Source organism: Papio anubis, chromosome 2 (genome assembly GCF_008728515.1).
Source record: "Papio anubis isolate 15944 chromosome 2, Panubis1.0, whole genome shotgun sequence".
NCBI classification, from domain to species: Eukaryota; Metazoa; Chordata; class Mammalia; order Primates; family Cercopithecidae; genus Papio; species Papio anubis.
Window position 1 is genome coordinate 51871551 of NC_044977.1, and position 15261 is coordinate 51886811.

Below are 15261 nucleotides of genomic sequence, written 5' to 3' on the forward strand. Positions count from 1 at the left end.
GTAAATTTGCATTTAAATTTTATTAACTTAAGAAATTGCACCGAATAAATATCTTGGAGGAGATTTTTTGAGATGACCAAAATATCCTATTTCTCCTCAAAATTCCACCTACTAATTTTAGCATCCATTGGTGGATCTTTCTTTTATGAATATTACTGTTTAATGGTGATTTTTCTATTTCCCTGTTTCTCTTTTTTTGAGACAGGGTCTTGCTGTGTTACCCAGGCTAGAGTGCAGTAATGCGATCTCAGTTCACTGTAGTCTCGACCTCCTGGACTTAAGTGATCCTCCCACCTCAGCTTCCTAAGTAGCTGGGACTACTGGCTTGTGCCACCATGCCTGGCTAATTTTTTGTAGAGATAGGGTTTCACTGTGTTGCCCAAGCTGGTCTCAAACTCCTGAGCTCAAGCGATCCTCCCATCTCAGACTCCCAAAGTGCTGGGATTATAGGAGTGCACCATTGCATCCAGTCTCCTTCTACATTTATTAATTAAAACTCTTCTGGAAGGAAGATATGGTCATTTCTCCCCCATTTATTTATTTTTCAATTATTTATTTAAATCTGTGGTCTCTGGCCAGGCACAGTGGCTCATGCCTGTAGTCCCAGCACTTTGGGAGGTCGAGGCAGGAGGATTACTTGAGCTCAAGAGTTCAAGACCAGCCTGGGCAACATGACAAAACCCCATCTCTATTAAAAAATAAGAATAGGTAGTCGGCAAAGCTGAGTCCTGTCCTCTCGCCCTCCTCCCCGGACAGCATGAGCTTCAGCAATCGCTCCACCTTCTCCACCAACTACCAGTCCCTGGGCTCTGTCCAGGTGCCCAGCTATGGCGCCCAGCTGGTCAGCAGCATGGTCAGCGTCTATGCAGGTGCTGGGGGCTCTGGTTCCTGGATCTCTGTGTCCCGCTCCACCAGCTTCCAGGGCAGCATAGGGTCCGGGGACCTGGCCGCGGGTTTGGCTGGGGGTCTGGCAGGAATGGGAGGCATCCAGAAAAAGAAGGAGACCATGCAAAGCCTGAACAACCACCTGGCCTCCTACCTAGACAGAGCCTGGAGACCGAGAACCAGAGTCTGGAGAGCAAAATCTGGGAGCACCTGGAGAAGAAGGGACCTCAGGTCAGAGACTTGGAGCCATTACTTCAAGACCATCGAGGACCTGAGGGCTCAGATCTTTGCAAATACTGTGGACAATGCCCGCATCGTTCTGCAGATCGACATTGCCCGTCTTGCTGCTGATGACTTTAGAGTCAAGTATGAGACAGAGCTGGCCATGCGCCAGTCTGTGGAGAACAACATCCATGGGCTCTGCAAAGTCACTGATGACACCAATGTCACTCAGCTGCAGCTGGAGACAGAGATCGTGGCTCTCAAGGAAGAGCTGCTCTTCATGAAGAAGAACCACGAGGTGGAAGTAAAAGGCCTACAAGCCCAGATTGCCAGCTCTGGGCTGACCGTGGAGGTAGATGCCCCCAAATCTCAGGACCTCACCAAGATCATGGCAGATATCCAAGCCCAATATGACAAGCTGTCTCAGAAGAACCGAGAGGAGCTGGACAAGTACTGGTCTCAGCAGATTGAGGAGAGCACCACAGTGGTCACCATGTAGTCTGCCGAGGTTGGAGCTGCTGAGATGATGCTCACAGAGCTGAGACATACAGTCCAGTCCTTGGAGATTGAGCTGGACTCCATGAGAAATCTAAAGCCCAGCTTGGAGAACAGCCTGAGGGAGGTGGAGGCCCGCTACACCCTGCAGATAGAGCAGCTCAATGGGATCTTGCTGCACCTGGAGTCAGAGCTGTCACTGACTCGGGCAGAGGGACAGCCAGACCCAGGAGTATGAGGCCCTGCTGAACATCAAGGTCAAGTTGGAGGCTGAGTTTTCCACCTACTGCTGCCTGCTGGAAGATGGTGAGGACTTCAATCTTGATGCCCTGGACAGCGGCAACTCCACGCAAACCATCCAGAAAACCACCACCCGCCAGATAGTTGATGGCAAAGTGGTGTCTGAGACCAACGACGCCAAAATTCTGAAACATTAAGCCAGCAGAAGCAGGGTACCCTTTGGGGAGCAGGAGGCCAATAAAAAGTTCAGAGGTAAAATAATAATAATAAATTAAAAATCAACAAATAAACATGTGGTCTCCTGTATATTCATTCTGTATTTTGGGTTACAATCCAATAACATTACTATTTATTTTGTTCCTCAAATTGCTCTTGGTTTGCCCATTGAGAGCTCCTTCAAGTTGGCTCCTATGTTCCTTTGACAAGCCCCTATTCTTTTTGGAGCATTTCCTTTCTTTCTTTTATTTATTTATTTTTATAACAAAAGATATTCTAGGCTTATCTTATATTTTCCCTGTTCTAACCCTATAATCACCATCCACTTTTCTAAGGAGCACTGGTTCCTTTTATTGGAAAGTGGTACTTAGAAACCAATATCTGGGTTCTGGCTATGCTCATTGCTACTGAGATGTCATTTCTTCTAGGTCCTCTCAGAGGACAAAGCTATAAAATATGTATGTGTACACTAACTCTCACACACATACATCTCTATCTATAAAAAACCCCACAAGTTCATACTGAGATATCTGATTTCAACCCAACACTAAAGGGTTCATTCTATCCCTCTATCTTTTCTTGTTTGTAACTTTTTTTTTCCTTTTGAGATGGAGTCTTGCTCTGTTGCCCAAGCTGGAGTACAGTGGCATGATCTCAGCTCATTGCAAGCTCCGCCTCCCAAGTTCAAGCGATCCTCCTGCCTCAGCCCCCCAGAGTTGGGATTACAGGCACACGCCACCACGCCCGGCTAATTTTTGTATTTTTAGTAGAGGCAGGGTTTCACCATGTTGGCCAGGCTGGTCTTGAACTCCTGACCTCAGGTGATCCACCCACCTCGGCCTCCCAAAGTGCTGGGATTACAGGCATGAGCCACTGTGCCCAGCCATTTGTAACTATTTTTTTTTTTACAGTAATAAATCTTGTTCTCATTAGCTATATTTACTTATTTGTTCAATCCTAGTATACATATACACTACTTGCAGAATTGTTAACCCATACCCCAGTGAGAAACAAATTTGCTAACTAGAGTACAGTATTTATATGCAGTTCTTTTTGTCTGTAGCCTTACAGAATCCCATTCAAATTATATATTCCACAGTTAAACTTAAGTTAGGTCTTTTCCGTCCCTTTGGTATGGTCTGTTATTCATTTGGAATAAAGTTAGGTTGATTTGCTAGTGTTTGTATTCCAGCTTGGGTTTCCCCAACGTTCTGGTTGGTTTTTTTTTGTTTTTGTTTTGTTTTGTTTTGTTTTGTTTTTGAGACGGAGTCTCGCTCTGTCACCCAGGCTGGAGTGCAGTGGCTGGATCTCAGCTCACTGCAAGCTCCGCCTCCCGGGTTTACGCCATTCTCCTGCTTCAGCCTCCTGAGTAGCTGGGACTACAGGCGCCCGCCACCTCGCCAGGCTAGTTTTTTGTATTTTTTAGTAGAGACGGGGTTTCACCGTGTTAGCCAGGATGGTCTCAATCTCCTGACCTCATGATCCGCCCGTCTCGGCCTCCCAAAGTGCTGGGATTACAGGCTTCAGCCACTGCGCCCACCCCTGGTTGGTTTTAATTGTTTCTTTATCTGGGGAGTATGTGAAACATTACTATTGTTCCTGGAGTCAAGGCTAACCAAAAAGGTATACTCAATAAAGTGTCGCTTCCATACCTTCCTTCTTGTCACCCCATTCAACATACCCTCTGTAGGTAGCCAAACTCTTTAATTTCTGGTTTACCTTTTCTAGATTTCTTTTGCACAAATGAGCAGAAATGTGTATTTTCCTATAACCTCTTCTTTCTTACACGACCAGTAGCATGCCATGGATACTTTTTTGCACTTTGCTTTCTTTCCCCCTTAACTGTATATATGGAAATCACCCCATATCAACTCATAGAGATCTCATCCATTTTTTCAGCTATATGGTACTCCATTGCTGGAGATGTCATAGTTTATTCAACCACTCTTCTATCTATGGACATTTAAGTTTTTTTCCAATATTTTGTAATTATAAATAATGCTGCAACGAATAGCCTTATAAATATGCATTTTCTTTCTTTTCTTCTGAGACAGGGTCTCATTTTGTCACCCAGGCTGGAGTGCAGTGGCAATTCACTCCAGTGAATTCACTCCAGTGAAGCAATTCTCCTGCCTCAGCCTCCCAAAGTGCTGGGATTACAGGTGTGACCCACTGCACCCGGCCTCATGTTTTTTATCTTCAGGTAGATTCCAAGGGGAGGGATTACTGAGTCAAAAGGTAAATGCGTTTGTAGCTTTCTTAGCTACTGCCAAATTCTCCTCCACAAGGGCTGCACCAGTTTGCATTCTCACCAGCAGTGTGGGAAAATGTCTGTTTCCCCACAGCCTATGTGTTATGCAAATGCATGTGTTGTCATGCATTTTAGTCTCTGTCAATCTTATGGGTGAGAAATGGTATCTCAGTGTTGTTTTAATTTGCATTTCTCTAATTATGAGTGTGATTTTTTTCAAATGTATGGAGGCCCTTTTTATATCTTTTTGTGAATTATCTATTAATATATTTCTCCCATTTTTCTATCCAGTTTTTAGTTCTTTGTTCCTCACATTTCTTAAAATAATCTTTTAATTTTAGAACAGTTTTAGAATTATGGAAAAATTGTGAACACAATAGAAAGATTCCTATATCTCCACATCCAGTTCCCCATATTATTAACAATTTTACATTGATATGGTATATTTGTCACAATTAATGAACCACTGTTGATACATTATTATTAACTAAAAGACTATATCTCTTTCAGGTTGCCTTGGTTTTTACCTAATGTCCTTTTTTTGTTTGTTTTTTGGGGTTTTTTTGTTTTTGTTTTTGAGACGGAGTCTCACCCAGGCTGCAGTGCAGTGGCACAGTCTTGGCTCACTGCAACCTCTACCTCCCGGGTTCAAGTGATTCTCCTGCCTCAGCCTCCTGAGTAGCTGGGACTACAGGCATGCGCCACCATGCCTGGCTAATTTTTGTATTTTTAGTAGAGATGGGGTTTTGCCATGTTGGCCAGGCTGGTCTCTAACTCCTGACCTGAGGTGATCCGCCCTCCTCAGCCTCCCAAAATGCTGGGATTATAGGCATGAACAACTGCGCCTGGCTACCTAAAGTTCTTTTTTGGTTCCAGGATACCACCTTTAGTTGTCATGTCTCCTTAGGCTCATCTTGGTTATGATAGTTTGTATTAGACTGTTCTCACACTGTTATGAAGAAATACCCAAGACTGAATAATTTATAAAGGAAACAGGTTTAGTTGACTCACAGTTCTGCATTGCTGGGAAGGCCTCAGAAACTTATATAGCATGGTAGAAGGCAAAGAGAAGCAGGCACCTTCTTGACAGAGTGGCAGGATGGAGTGAGTGCAAGTAGGGGAAATGCCAGACGCTTATAAAACCATCAGATCTCATGAGAACTCACTCACTATCACGAGAATAGCATGAGCGAAACCGCCCCCATGATCCAATTACCTCCACCTGGTCCCACCTTTGACACGTGGGAATTATGGGAATTACAATTCGAGATGAGATTCGGGTGGGGACACAAAACCAAACCATATCACAGTTTCTCAGACTCTCCCTGTTCTTGATGATGCTGACAGTTTTGAGGAGTACTGTTAAAGTATTTTACAGAATGACCTTCAGCTGAGATTTGTCTGATGTTTTTATTATAATTAGACTGGGGTAATGAGCTCCTGTAAGGAAGACCACAGAGGTAAAGCATCATTCTCATCACATCTCTGGGGTGCATAATATCAGCATGAATTATCACTGTTGATGTTAACCTTCACCACCTAGCTTGAAGTAGTGTTTGTCAGGTTTCTTCACTATAAAGTTATTCCTTTCCCCCACCTCTCTTTCCATACTCTACTTTTCAAAAGAAAGTCACTATGTGCAGCCCACATCTAAGGAGTGGGGTGTTATGCTCCACTTCCTTAAGGGAGGATTATCTACATAAATTATTTGAAATTGTTCTGCACTAGATATTCATCTATTCTCCCACATTTATTTATTTATTTAACCATCTATTTATATAAGTATGGACTTATGGATATTTTATACTTTGAGTTCTAATCCAATACTACTTTACTTTTTTTTTTTTTTTAATTGTTCCAGCTTTGGCCATTGGGAACTCTTTCAGTTGGTTCCTGTGTTCCTTTGACATACCCTGATCTCATGTGTCCATGTGAGTGTGTGCGTGTTTGAGCACTTCCTTATTTACTGGCATTAGAAGATGCTTCAGGCTCATCTTGCATATTTCCTGAAAATCAGCTATTTCTCCAAGTATCCCTGGTTCCTTTTACTGGAGAATGGTATTAGAAATCAAGTTTTGGCTGCTAGATATAATTGTTCCTACTGGGGTGTCATTGCTTGTAGACTCTCTCAGCTGATAGACAAGGAGATAGATGTATGTATACTAATCCATGCATATCCACATATCTATGTATATTTCTATATGTAATTATTTGTATCTCTATTAAACTAAACACAAATTTATACTGATGTGTCCAATTTGAATCCATTATCCAATGGATAATTCTAGCTTCCTCCCCTTGTTTCACTATAACTCCTACTCCAACAATGAGAATCCTGGCCACTCATTTACCCAATTCTCCAAGTATATATATATGTGTGTGTGTATATATATATATATATACACACACACACACATAGTGATATCACAGTGGCTAACCTGTACCCCATGGGAAACAGCTTCACAGACTAGAGGATAGTGCTTGTGTATATCTTCTTGTGTCTTTAGTTTTGCAGATTCCATTCATTTCCAAAGTTACTTATGAGGTAGGAGATCAACAGGACTTCTTTTCACAACCCTCCTTATCTAAACAGGATTTACAAAGAAGGCAGCCCAAACCAATTAGGACCAAGATGGCCACGAAAGCAACCTCTAGTTACCCTCACTGCTTATTTGCATTGGCATGTCACTTCCACCAGTGCCACGACCGTTTACAAATGCTGCCATGGCAACGACCCAGAAGTTACCTTATATGATTCTGGGGATGCCCCGCCCCTTTTCCAGAAAGTTTGTGAATAACCCACCCCTTATTTTGCACATAATTGAGTGTGAGTATAAATAGAGCTAGCCAGCAATCCAGTAGTGCTACTTTAGGCCACTCTGCCCATAAGAAAGCCCTGTTCTGTCTGTGGAGCAGCCATTTTGCTGTACAACATTGCTCGAATAAACTTGCTTTCTTCACTGTTGGCTCCCTCTTGAAATCTTTCCTGAGTGAAGCTAAGAACCCTCCCAGACTGAGCCCTGGTTTTGGGATCTGCCTGAATTACTTAGGTCAGCACCTTTCTCCCACCCTGCATTCAGTGAGGTGGTTGCATACATTTATAATGCAGTTGCATTGTTTCATCACATTCTGCTTTCCACCCCGAAATCCCCTGACCTCCTAAATGATTTTAGAAACTTTGCACACGTTAAGATTCATCCTTTGTGCTGTAAAGTTCTATAGGTTTTGACAAATGCATAGTGTTGTGAATTCACTATTAGAGTATTATATATAGTTGCTGTATATACCTTCATCATCCTAAAAAATCCCCTCTGCTTTACCTAGTCACCTTTTCCTCCTTCTTCTGGAGCCCCTGGCAACAACTGATCATTCTACTGTCTCTATAATTTTGCCTTTTTTTTTTTTTTTTTTGACATGGAGTCTCGTTCTATCGCCCGGGCTGGAGTGTAGTGGCGTGATCTCGGCTCACTGCAAACTCTGCCTCCTGGGTTCATGCCATTCTTCTGCCTCAGCCTCCTGAGTAGCTGGGATTACAGGCACCTGCCACCGCGCCTGGCTAACTTTTTGTATTTTTAGTAGAGACGGAGTTTCACCGTGTTAGCCAGGATGGTTTTGATCTCCTGACCTCATGATCTGCCCGCCTTGGCCTCCCAAAGTGCTGGGATTACAGGTGTGAGCCACCGCGCCTGGCCTATAATTTTGCCTTTTACAGAATGTCGTATAGTTGGAAGCATACAGAATATAGCCTTTTCAGACTGACATCTTTTACTTAGTAATATGCATTTAATATTCATCTATGTCTTTCCACGAGAACTGCAGAACTTAGCCAGGCGCAGTGGCTCATGCTTATAATCCCAGCACTTTGCGAGGCTGAGGCAGGCAGATCACCTGAGGTCAGCAGTTCGAACCAGCCTGACCGATATGGTGAAACCCCATCTCTACTAAACTACAAAAATTAGCTGAGCATGGTGGCAGACACCTGTAATCTTAGCTACTAGGGAGGCTGAGGCAAGAGAATCGCTTGAACCCTGGAGGTGGAGGTTGCAGTGAGCCAAGATCATGCCATTGCACTCCAGCCTGGGCAACAGAGCGAGACTCGGTCTGAAAAGAAAAGAAAAAAGGGAAGGGGAGGGGAGGGGAGGGGAGGTAGACAGAACTCTTGGCATATAACAATCCATCTAAACCCCTGCACTAAGAGATTTGACCATAAGAACATGTCCCTAGAATGACCCCAGACCTTGTTAAAATGGCTGAGAAAGCTCAAGTTGCCTGGAGAACTTACTGTCTATTCTAGCCAATATCTCATGATAAGCCTCTGACCTCCCTTTCTTAAAGCATGTACTAGAAACAGCTTACAATTGCAAATATGTATCTCTTATAACTCAGAAGAGTTTTTCTCAAGGACCTGAAAGCCATTCCTCTGAAATGTAATCATCAGGAACGTTTCATGATGTTAGGGCCTCTGTCTCCCACTCTCTGAGGGAGGATAGAACAAACAGAGCTGGCCTAATTGCACTGACCAACCCTTTGTAATTTTTCAGTTCTCTGATTCTACAGAGACCCGCTCTCCTGGCTCCCTCATTCTCCCTTTAAAACATCCAAATCACCTCTGCACAAATTGGAATGGAGCTCAGCTCTTTCCCCTGCTGTCAGTAGTTACTGAATAAAATCTGTTTTCACTGCTCTAACTAATGTCTGGCTGTGTTTATCATCAACAATAGTGCATTTCTTTTTATTGCTGAAGAATATTCCATTTTATGGATGTACTGTAGTTTGTTTACCCATTCACCAATCAAAGGACATCTTGGTTGCTTCCAGTGTTTAGCTATTATGAATAAAGCTGCTACAAACATTCATGTGCGGGCTTTTGTGTGGAGGTAAGTTTCAGATCAGTTGCATAATTACCTAGGAATGTGATTGCTGGCTGGAAGGTACGGTAAAGCTATATATGTGGTAAGCTTATAAGAAACTGCCAAAACTGTATTCTAAAGTGACCGTACCATTTTGCATTCCCACTAACAATGAATCCAGTTGCTTCACATCCTTACCAGCATTTGGTGGTGTCAGTTTTTTGGATTTTAGCTATTAGAGTAAGTGTGTAGTGATTGCTCATTGTTGTTTTAATTTGCAATTCCCTAAAAACAAAAGAGGTTGGCTGGGCACGGTGGCTCACACCTGTAATCCCAGCACTTTGGAAGGCCGAGGTAGGTGGATCACCCGGGGTCAGGAGTTCATAACCAGCCTGACCAAGATGGTGAAACCCTATCTCTACTAAAAATACAAAAATTAGATGGGCATGGTGGCATGTGCCTGCAGTCCCAGCTGAGGCTGAGACAGGAGAATTGCTTGAACCCAGGAGGCAGAGCTTCCTGTGAGCCGAGATTGTGCCGCTGCACTCCAGCCGGGGGAACAGAGCGCAGAGCGAGACTCTATTTCAAAAAAAAAAAAAAAAAAAAATTGAGGTTAAGTATTATTTTGTGCCTATTTGCTATCTGTATTCTTCTTTGGTGAGCTATCTGTTAAGATCTTTGTAACATTATTAAATGGGTTGTTTGTTTTCTTACTGTTGAATTTTAAGAGTTATTTGTATATTTTTTGATATAAGTCCTTTACCAGAAATGTAATTTGTAATTATTGCTTCTCAGTGTGTGGCTGCTTTTTTTATTCTCTTAACAGTGTCTTTGGTATAGCAGTAAGTGTTACTTTTAATAAAGTCCAACTTGGGCCAAGTGCAGTGGCTCACGCCTGTAATCCCAGCACTTTGGGAGGCCAAGGCCAGCAGATCACGAGGTCAACAGGTAGAGACCAACCTGGCCAACATGGTGAAACCCTGTCTCTACTAAAAATACAAAAATTAGCTGGACGTGATGGTGCATGCCTGTAGTCCCAGCTACTCAGGAGGCTAAGGCAGGAGAATTGCTTGATCTCAGGAGGCAGAGGTTGCAGTGAGCCAAGATCCTGCCACTGCACTCCAGCCTGGCAACAGAGCGAGACTCCATCTCAATAAATAGATAAATAAGTAAATAAATAAATAAATAAATAAAAGAAAGAAAGTCCAACTTTTTTCTTTCATGAATCATGCTTTTAATGTTGTATCTAAAAACTCATCGCCAAACCCAAGCTCACACTGATTTTCTCTTATATTTTCCTCTACGCATTTTATAGTTTTATGTTTTGCATTTAGGTCTATGATTTTTATTTCTTTTTTTTTTTTTTGAGATAGGGTATAGCAGTAAGTGTTACTTTTAATAAAGTCCAACTTGGGCCGAGTGCAGTGGCTCACTCTGTTGCCCAGGCTGGAGTGCAGTGGTGCGATCTCAGCTTACTGCAACATCTGCCTTCCAGATTCCAGCAATCCTCCCACCTCAGCCTCCTGAATAGCTGGGACCAGAGGCGCATGCATTTTTGTATTTTTAGCAGAGGTGGGGTTTCACCATATTGGCCAGGCTGGTCTCGAACTCCTGGACTCAAGCAATCTACCTGCCTTAGCCTTCCCAAAATGCTGGGATTATGGGCATGAGCCACTATGCCAGGCCCTATGATTCATTTTGAGTTAATTTTTTGGAAGATGTAAGGTCTGTGTGTAGTTTTGTTTGTTTGTTTGTTTTTTTTTGTTTTTTTTTGTTTTTTGCAGAAAAAGTACAAAAGTACAACTTTTCTTTTTCTTTTTCTTTTTCTTTTTTTTCTGAGATGGAGTCTCGCTCTGTCACCCAGGCTGGAGTGCAGTGGTGCGATTTTGGCTCACTGTAAGCTCAGCCTCCCGGGTTTATGCTATTCTCCTGCCTCAGCCTCCCAAATAACTGGGACTACAGGCGCCCGCCACTGCGCCAGGCTAATTTTTTGTATTTTTTAATAGAGATGGGGTTTCACCGTGTTAGCCAGGATGGTCTCCATCTCCTGACCTTGTGATCCGCCAGCCTCGGCCTCCCAAAGTGCTGGGATTACAGGCATGAGACACCGTGCCTGGCCAGTCGACTATATTTTTTTCTAATATTTTTAGAAATCAGAGGAGCTCATTTTGTTTCCCAGGCTGGTCTTGAACTCCTGGCCTCAAGCAATCCTCCTGCTTCGACCTCCCAAGGTGCTGGGATTACAGGAGTGAGCCACCATGCCCAACTTTGACTATATTTTTGTAGATGTTTCTGGGTTCTCTATTCTTTCCCATTGACCTATTCATTCCTTTGTCAATACCACACTGTCTTGATTACTATAACTTTATAGCAAGCCTTGAAATCAGCTAGTGTAAGTTCTCTGACTTTGCTCTTCTTCAGTATCGTGCTAGCTACTCTAGGGTTTTTGCCTTTCCATGGACGTTTTAGAATCGGTTTGTTAATGTCTACAAAATACTTTGCTGGGATTTTATTAGGATTGTGTTGAACCAATAGAACCAATAGATCAAATTGGGAAGAACTGACATCTTAACAGTATTAAGTCTTTACAACCTATGAACACAGAATATCTCCCCATTTATCTAGATCTTCTTTGATTTCTTTCATCAGGGTGTTTTCCATATACAGATCTTATACACATTTTGTAAGGCTTATTCCTAAGTATTTCTTTTTATAGGTGATGTTATACATTATATATATGCCGGGAACAGTGGCTCACATCTGTAATCCCAGCACTTTGGGAGGCCGAGGCATGCAGATCACTTGAGGTCAGGAGTTCAAGATCAGCCTGGCCAACATGGTGAAACCCCGTCTCTACCAAAAATACAAAACTAGCCAGGTGTGGTGGCAGGTGCCTGTAATCCCAGCTATGAGAGAGGCTGAGGCAGGAGAATCGCTTGAACCTGGAAGGTAGAGGCTGCAGTAAGCTGAAATTGCACCCCTGCACTCCAGCCTGGGCAACAGAGTGAGACTGTGTCTCAAACAAATAAATAAATAAATAACATATACACACACATATATACTCTATAATTATATACTATTAGCATATAAGAATGCAACTCGCCCAGCATAGTGGCTCACACCTGTAATCCCAGCACTTTGGTGAGAGGTGAAGCCGGCTGGGCTTGGTCGGGTGGGGACTTGGAGAACTTTTCTGTCTACCTAAAGGATTGTAAACACACCAATCAGTGCTCTGTGTCTAGCTAAAGGCTTGTAAATGCACCAATCAGCACTCTGTAAAACGGACCGCCGGGCCGGTGGCTCTCGCTTCTCCGTAATCCCAGCACTTTGGGAGGCCGAAGACGGTGGATCAACAGGTCAGGAGATCAAGACCATCCTGGCGAACACGAAACCCCGCCTCTACTAAAAAAATACAAAACTAGCCGGGCGAGATGGCGGGCGCCTGTAGTCCCAGCTACTTGGGAGGCTGAGGCAGGAGAATGGCGTGAACCCGGAGGCGGAGCTTGCAGTGAGCTGAGATCTGGCCACTGTAATCGGTGCCTGGCGGGCAGAGCGCAGACCCGCCTCAAAAAAAAAAAAAAAAAAAAAAAAAAAAAAAAAAAAAAAAAAAAAACGCACCAATCAGCATTCTGTAAAATGGGTCAATCAGCACCCCCAGCAATGGGACCAATCAGCAGGACGGGCAGGGAATAAGGTAATAAAAGCTGGCCACCCCCCCCCCCCATCCCCAGCCAGCAGCGGCAAGTGATTCGGGTTTCTTCCGCAGTGGGGAAGCTTTATTCTTTTGGTCTTTGGGACAAATCTTGCTACTGCTCAGTGTTTGGGTGCACGCTACCTTTGTGAGCTGTAACACTCACTGCGAAGGTTTGCGGCTTCACTCCTTAAGTCAGCGAGACCAGGAACCCACCAGAAGGAAAAAACTCTGGACACATCTGAACATCTGAAGGAACAAACTCGGGAGACACCATCTTTTAAGAGCTGTAACACTCACTGCGAGGGTCTGAGGCTTCATTCTAGAAGTCAGCGAGACCAAGAACCCACCGGAAGGAACCAATTCCGGACACATTGGGAGGCTGAGGCAGATGGATCATGAGGTCGGGAGTTCAAAACCAGCCTGGCCAACAGGGTGAAACCTTGTCTTTACTAAAAATAACAAAAAATAGCCGGGCATTGTGTGGGGCACCCATAATCCCAGCTACTCGGGAGGGTGAGGCAGAAGAGTCGCTTGAACCCGGGAGGCGGAGGTTGCAAGGAGCTGAGATCGCACCACTGCACTCCAGGCTGGGCGGCAGAGCAAGACTTCATCTTAAAAAAAAAAAAAAAAAAAAGAATGCAGGCCTGGCGCGGTGGCTCATGCCTGTAATCCTAGCACTTTGGGAGCCTGAGGCGTGTGGATGCCAAGGTCAGGAGACGGAGACCATCCTGGCCAACATGGTGAAACCCCGTCTGTACTAAAAATACAAAAAAAATAGCTGGGTGTGGTGGCGGGCACCTGTAATCCCAGCTACTCGGGAGGCTGAGGCAGGAGAAAGGCGTGAACCTGGGAGGCGGAGCTTGCAATGAGCCGAGATCTTGCCACTGCCCTCCAACCTGGGTGGCAGAGCGAGACTCGGTCTCAAAAAAAAAAAAAAAAAAAAGAATTTAACTGACTTTCATATATTAACCTTGCATTCTGTGAGCTTTCTATACTGGCTTCCAGCTAGTTGGACTGAGGAAGAGAAAAAAGGGACAAAGATCATATGCCAGATGTGTTTTAAGCAACATTGTCAGAAGCTGCCACTAGTGTATATTCTGGCACTGGAAAGTGTGGTCTATATTCTAGTAGCCATGTGCCCAGCTATTACTATGGAAAAGGGGAAACAGTTTCTGCCACAAGGAGTTAATACCACCTAGTTCTTCAGTGGACATCAATGGGTCTCTCTTTGCTTCCTGCTCTACATACGTACTGCAGAGTATATTTTTGTACTTTCTCGTGTTTTATTCCCCAACACATCCTGCTCTTTCCCACCTTTGTTGTAGTTCATGGTTTGGCAAACTGTGACCCACAGCTCAAACTCTCCTGCCACCTGTTTTTGGAATACAGCCACACTCATTCATTTAGAATTTGCTATTAATGTTGTCAAAGTCAAACTAAAAATGCATGAAACAAATATCTGAAATTAAACTGTCTTAGTGGTGAAGGAAGAACTGCAATTTGGGGCATACACACAGCCTGGGTAGTCTTTTGGTATGGCCAAAGAACAGAGAAGAGGTTGGAGTTTTTTTTTTAAAGGAGAAACGTATTGCTCTTTGAGAAAGTGCACTGGCACCAGTAAGGTTCTGGGGAACTGGTGGCAAGCTCTGGTTGGTGAGCAACAGTGGTGGGCAAAGTTAGTCCTAGAGTTAGGACAGGTTCCGTAGTTACAGATAAAATTGTTATCAAGTTACAACAGGCAGTTTCAGCAATGGGACTTGCAGAGAATTACATTTTTGGAACAATGTTGTGTGTCCAGAATGCTTCCCTGCCGCCACCACGCTGCCACAGACACTGCCTGGCCTGCAAAGCTCAAAACACTATCTCTGGTCACTTACACAAAGGGTTTGCCAAGCCTTGAGCCTAGCTGCTCCCTACAGCCCTTCTAACTCCCATCTTTCACACAGATTAACAGGATTAATTTTATTTCAAAAGACTGAGGAGAAAGCCTGGATGTCCACACTTGGGAATGGTCAAGTAAACTATGATGCAGCTATATAAAGCCGCCATTTAAAAAGTTGTTAAGAAAAACATTGACTAAAATGTCAAATTCTTCATACTATTTGGTGATTTCAATTTAGGATGTTAATAAACAACAGCCCCTTTCCCTTTCACAATGTGGAATGAACTGAGAAACAGAGACAGGCAGACAGATGGAGAGGAGGGTGATTAGAAAAAGTGGTTTTAGACACCCGCCTCATGAGTCTTACTAATTCAGCACTCCCAGATTAGAGAACATGTCCGGTCTACCAGATGTCGGAGGGCAGAAAGCAATCCCCACCCAAGTGAATGGTCTATGTGTGGTTCCTTCACATATGCCCCCTCCATAAGATGCTCCCTCCTCCTCTCTTAGGAATAAACTGCAAGAA

The 15261-nt window shown here is 43.8% G+C and overlaps 1 pseudogene; it reads left to right on the top strand.

The window, feature by feature from the left end:
- Positions 1–424: 424 nt before the first annotated feature.
- LOC108584365 lies at positions 425–2718 on the top strand (annotated as a pseudogene).
- Positions 2719–15261: the final 12543 nt, after the last annotated feature.